The following is a 6,082-nucleotide window of genomic DNA, read 5'->3' as shown; positions in this document are numbered from 1 at the left end:
TTACTGGCTCCAAAGTAAAAAATGTAATTGTGAATAGTTCTTTAATTGCTATGGATCCAGATGGGAGGGGTGTATGATGATGTGATTCCACAGAAAACGAAGTTTGACGAGTCAGCTAGTCAGCAACCATTATGTCTGTTTCAGAGCTGAGTGGATGGCTTAATTGTTCTTAATGAAGCTCTAGATTACAAGTGACTCGTCTGACATAAACCATAATAACAGATGATGGATGGAAGATAAAAAATAAAGCAATCCTTGACTCTGAGGCTCATATTTCCATATTCTTATTACTTCCAGCCCTGTGCAGGCAACTGCCTATGTGGAATAAAAAGTTCTGTCTTTTTGTGGAGGTTTAGAAAGTTATCATTTAACATATTGCAAATTTAGAGCTGCTTAACTCATAAAAGAAAGTCACAATTGCATTTAAGGATCTGTTAAGTGCATTGACACAAGTGCATTTTGAAGCTGAAGCTCTAGGAAGAACACCAAGAACTTTCTCTTGAAACTAAATGCAGTCAGTCAGCCAAAATTCGTCTTGTGAACTTTTCAGCTTGACTGATAAAAGATTTCTGAAAGTCTAACCTCTCTGCAAAAGGCAGAAATCAGGCTGAAACACACACGAAGGGTATAAAGCTCAAGGAGGAGCTATCAGGGGAGCCCACCAACACCCAAGAGACGGGAAAAGAGGTTGAAGCTGGTACGGCATGAGCCCTAGGCTGCAGAATACGAGGCGAGATGCAGTGGAGTTGGCATGAAAAAAGCAAGGTGACTGCAGAAAATAGCTACAGGTGATAAGCCTGTAAGGTCACCTTGGAGAAAGTGGAAAGTTGAGTCCTAGGGGAGGATGTTCCTGAAAGCGGGCGGTAGCTGCATGATGTTTTTTCCGAGCACATCAAACAAGCCATCTGCCGGGGCGAGGTGAGGGCAGCAGGATGCTATCTCTGTGCATGCACTGAGAGCACTCCATCATGTTAAACATAAACGTGTCAACAAGCAGCAGTGAACATCATACATGTTGTCATGCTGCTGTAACCGTAGCACACTGTAGCCACAGTATGGCCTTTTCTCTACTCCCAGTAGTGGCCAAAATCCTTTTTTTTTTCTTACTAGAGGTAAGAAACTAATGATAATGTTTAAAAGTTCCATATTCAGCTGTGTAATTAAAATTAAAATTGCCCAATATAAAAATATTAAAGTACAATTAGTATAATGACTACATCTATAAAACTTTGGCAAAGGCAGTTTCCTAGTGCCCAAGTTAAATTATCTTTTTTTTTTTTTTGTCCAAATCCCCAAATACATCACGGACGAGTACGGCAGCCAGCAAGCGTAAACACATAAGGGAAAGAATGAGTTTTTATTGTTATAGCTTTATGTGTTTTCCTGTTAAAAACACTATTAGGACCAAGCATGAGGAACTAATGCTATAAGTTGCCAAAGTGTGTGACTGTGGAGAAGTGAAGTGCCACCATGGGAACTAAATTTTGGAAAAAAATATGTCAGCGTCCGAGAGATTAATCATGTTTGATCCTGTTTGAATTTCTGTCAATCGAAAAGCTCGTTTTACTACGTTCTGCTACAGAAAATGTTTTTAACCTATCAGCTACAACATTAAAACTGCCTGCCTGATATTGTGTTGGTCTCCCTTGTGTCTCCAAAACAGTTCTAACTTATCGGCGAACAAAGACAGGCCTTCTGAGGGTGTTCCATGGTGTCTGGCGCTAAGATGTTGGTAGAGGGATCCTTTTCTGTCCTCTTCTGTGGAAGTACTTCTAAAGAAGTACAGAGACTTCTGTCACAGAAGTCTCTGTACTTCTTAAGGTCCTGTGAGTTGTTCTCTTGGGCATACTCCAGATCAAACCACAGATACTGCTGGAGTGGCTATTTTTCATGTATTTTTAGTTGTCTCTGAGCAGTTTTTGTGGTGTGGCAGGCTACATGGACACCAGGACTATAAGTTCCTCAGCAGAACGCTGCATTGTGATTAGATAATCAATGTGGGGAGGGATTTTAATGTTGTGGCAGATCGGTGTACATTGTGTGAATGAAAACATTTGCAACAGTTCAAACAGGCTTGCCACTGACTGCCGTCCCCCAGAAATGACAAAGGTTCTTGACATATTTCAGCAACATCAAGCAACATAAGTGGACAGGGGAGCTGTGGGGTAGTGGTTAGAGGTGCTGTGTGGGACTGAGGAGTCCCAGGTTCGCCTCCCGTGGCTGAGGTGCCCTAACCAACCATCTAACCACCAAATTGCTCCCCGGGCATGGTCCTAAAAGCCTGCTGCTCCAACTGTGCACACTACTGTGTGAAAAAGAGGATGGGTCAAACAGCAGGAACCCCTTGGCGGGACAATTAAAGGGTAAATTATTATTATTATTATTATTAAGTGTATGATGCAACCTGAATGACCGTGTCACGAGATCACCAAAGTAATTGCAATTTATCCTCTTGAAAATAAATAAATTGAAATAATGAATTACCCTCTAAATCAATCTGCTGCGCAATCACAGTTCCTATTCATGATGGCGGCAGGTAAACACACGGGCGTACGAGTGTCAGCTCGCCTTTCACGAGTTGCGACACAATCAATACGCATTTATGTGTTATCACTGGGCATCGTGCACCTGCGATACAGCGCAGTGATTACAGTCGGCCGAGCCGCTTCTGCCCTCCGGTTCTCCTTTGTTCTTCAGAGCAATCTTGTGCCATTATAACAAGCTGTCCATTTTCTCTCTCCCTACACCCCTTTCACTCCCGTGGAAAAATAAACAGGCTCTTATTGAGCAGTAGCACTCATTAGCCCCATTGGCTGGACAGCTTTCTCATAAAACCAGCCGGTGTTATGGCAACTCTCACTTCACTGACAGCGCTACGCAGCACTGGTGTGAAACAGGCTCAGCGGTCGTAGAAGAAGGTTAGAAAGTGTACTCCGGGCTACCTCATAAAGAGTCAGGAAAAGAGACAATAAATACTTGAAATGGGCCTAAAGTCAACGAATAGGTAGAGCCCATGAGAAGTGTGGGAAAAAAAACTGATTCATTTATTGAAGGAGGGTAGAAAAACAAATCTCACGCCACTGATATTCTTGATTACAAGAACTGCCTGCGAAATACTCATCCGCTTATTGCACCTCTTTGTGAAGAGAGGACATACTGTGCCGTCTCGCGCACAGTCAACTGTTCACCCAGCCGTGCATACACACACACACACACACACACACACACAAAGAGCAGAGCCACTCTCCCTGCATGCTGCTGCATTCGCTGCCGTTGCCGAGACAGGAAATGAAGGGAGCCATATCATCCCGTAATAACACTGTGTTGATGATACAGCTCTGACCACAGATAGAGGGAGAGATGGAAACACAATGATTCAGAGAACAGAACACTCTCACAACCTAATCAATACACGCCAGTGCACCGCATCGACAGCCAGAATAGAAAACAATCCCACTCTGTTTGTAGCCCACACATGCATTCGTTGCTCCTGTCGGTCTGCACTTTCTTCTCCAGTCAGTCATGTGTGCATGTGAGTAAAAGCATTTGTCGAAAGAGGTCACATGTAAGAGTTGGAGATTAAACATTCAAGGAGCATGATTTCATTTTAAAATCAATTTCCACATCTTTCCACAAATATCAGAGGTTAAACTGTCAGAAATCAGCCAAAAAGGAAAGTTGACAAGACAAAGTTAGGTTGACATGGTGTCTAAGAACCTTTAGTTTTAAAAGAGAAGTCTTGGTGTTATTCCTAAAGCTTTAAATTTCAAAAGTCAGACACTTAACAGACCCTTTAATACAATAAATTCAAATGAAAGAAATTGATATTGTGCTGTCAAAGTTATACAGTCATTGCTGAATCGCTTTTAAACTTCCTAACTCACACAGAAGGAGGTCCTAAAATGTAAGATTAACTGATTTCCTCATAAAGTACACATCTGCTTTTATTCATTCATTCATTCATCTTCTGTAACCGCTTGTCCTGTGAGGGGTTGCAGGGTGGCTGGAGCCTATCCCAGCTGTCATCGGACGAGGCGATGAGACAAGAGGCATCCTGGATAGGACAGAGGGAGGAAGTTGGAGTACCCGGCGAGAACCCATGCAGACACAGGGAGAACATGCAAACTCCACACAGAACCTTCGAACCCAGAACCTTCTTGCTGTGAGGCATCAGCGCTAACCACCACACCACTGTGCCGCCCGCACCTGCTTTTACAGTATATAATCCACTAGGAACAAATGTATAGTCTAAAAAAATGTACTACTGCCACCTTATGGACAAAAACACCTATTACCGAACTAAACAAAAGTAAAATGGGGAAGAAAGACACCAAGGGAATGAGTTACAACCTGCTGTGACCTCCATGTAATTGCTGACGACAGCTAAAATATGGAGGTGAGATAAATTAGATCACATATGAATATATTTAATGGGATTCCGTCTACTGTCATATCTGGTGTAAGAATAACTTAAAGTTGGATCCCAGGTAATGAAATATGAATGTGTTCTGTGCAGGCTTCTGCATACCTGACTTTTGGCCCAGTTATCTCTAAACTGTGCTGACAGCAAAAGGGAGACTTACACAATATTAGGAAGGTGGTCATAATGTTATACCTGATCATTCTTATCTGTTAATATTCCCTGTATATTTTATGTGTTTTGCATTACCTACATGACATGATGCGGTTGTTGGCTAAGTTGTTAGCCTCTGTGCCTAGCAGCGGTGTTCTCGCAACTTTCAGCTGATGTTACCACCTGAACGCCTAGCATTTTGAGTACACAACTTTGCGTGCCATAACCACAAGCTCAAGAGTTCCTTTCGTGGGCAGCATCAGAACCATTTGGGAAAGTGTGAAACACAACCATAGCATCCACACAGGAAACTGTTTGGCTCAGCCTCACTGACAAAGTTTAAAGATGGACAAACCCTGCACGATATCACCCACAGGATTTCAGAAAATTTTGAAGCTCAGTGGCCAAGATGGCCGCCTCCATGTGACTTGATGTTTCCGTATCATGATAATTCAAAAATGGGCAGAGAGGTGGCGTGAGAGAGGAGCTGAGGCAGACAGCTAGGAACCTGAGATGGCCTCCAAGTGTCACTCAAAGTCGCTTTATATACCCTTGATATAGTTTAAACAGTTAAGTAGTACAACAATACACCCCTGTACAGTTGTCATGGACTGGCAAAAATATTTACAATGGCCAAAACCTGATGGGGACTCATTCATCTTTCAAGACAGACTTAAATGAACTGCGGTTTTGGGCTTGACATCACATGCCAGATCCCCATAGCTTGAAAGCAAGATGGACTGTCACGTGATCTCATGAATCTAGCGACCTAGCGACCTCCTGGTAAGTCACGTACTAACATACAGCTATTGGATTAAGATGCATAACCCCGTCCGTGTTTCTCCAACTTGGTCCTCAATAGTTTTCATTCACATTTAAAACATTTGTTATACCTTGCACCGATCAGGCATAGCCTTATGACCACCTTCCCATATTATGTAGGTCTCCCTTGTGCCTCCAAAACAGTTGTGACTCATCAGAGAATGGACATGGGCCTTCTGAGGGTGTCCTGTGGTGTCTGGCAACAGGATGTTACTAGTGGGCACCTCTGAGTCGTATGGATTGAGGAGAGGGGCCTCTGTGGATCATCCCACAGATACTTGATCAGTTTGGGATCTAGTGAGTCATTCATTGCTATGCGGTGCGGGTGTCTGGTCTGGTCTAGTTGGGTGGTACATGTCTAAGTAACATCTGCATGAATGCCAGGTCCAAAAGTTTCCCAGCAGAACATTGAATTGTTACAAGATGGTCAATGTTATTTACTTCTCCTGTCAGTGGTTTTAATGTTGTGGCTGACCGGTGTAAATGATCTTAAAATCGGTGAAATTTTAAGAACAAGTGAATCCAGAATGACTTTCCTCAGCCAGGACCCCTTTCAAATCATCGCACAGCTCCACCTCGTGAATTCCAGATACAACACCGCCCTCATGTGGCAATTACTAAATATTACAACCGGTAGGGGACACGCACACACACACACACACTCTCGCACACACACACTATCGCTTA

Source organism: Chelon labrosus (assembly GCF_963514085.1).
Source record: "Chelon labrosus genome assembly, chromosome: 20".
Taxonomy (NCBI): domain Eukaryota; kingdom Metazoa; phylum Chordata; class Actinopteri; order Mugiliformes; family Mugilidae; genus Chelon; species Chelon labrosus.
Note: the sequence above shows the minus strand (reverse complement) of the source record.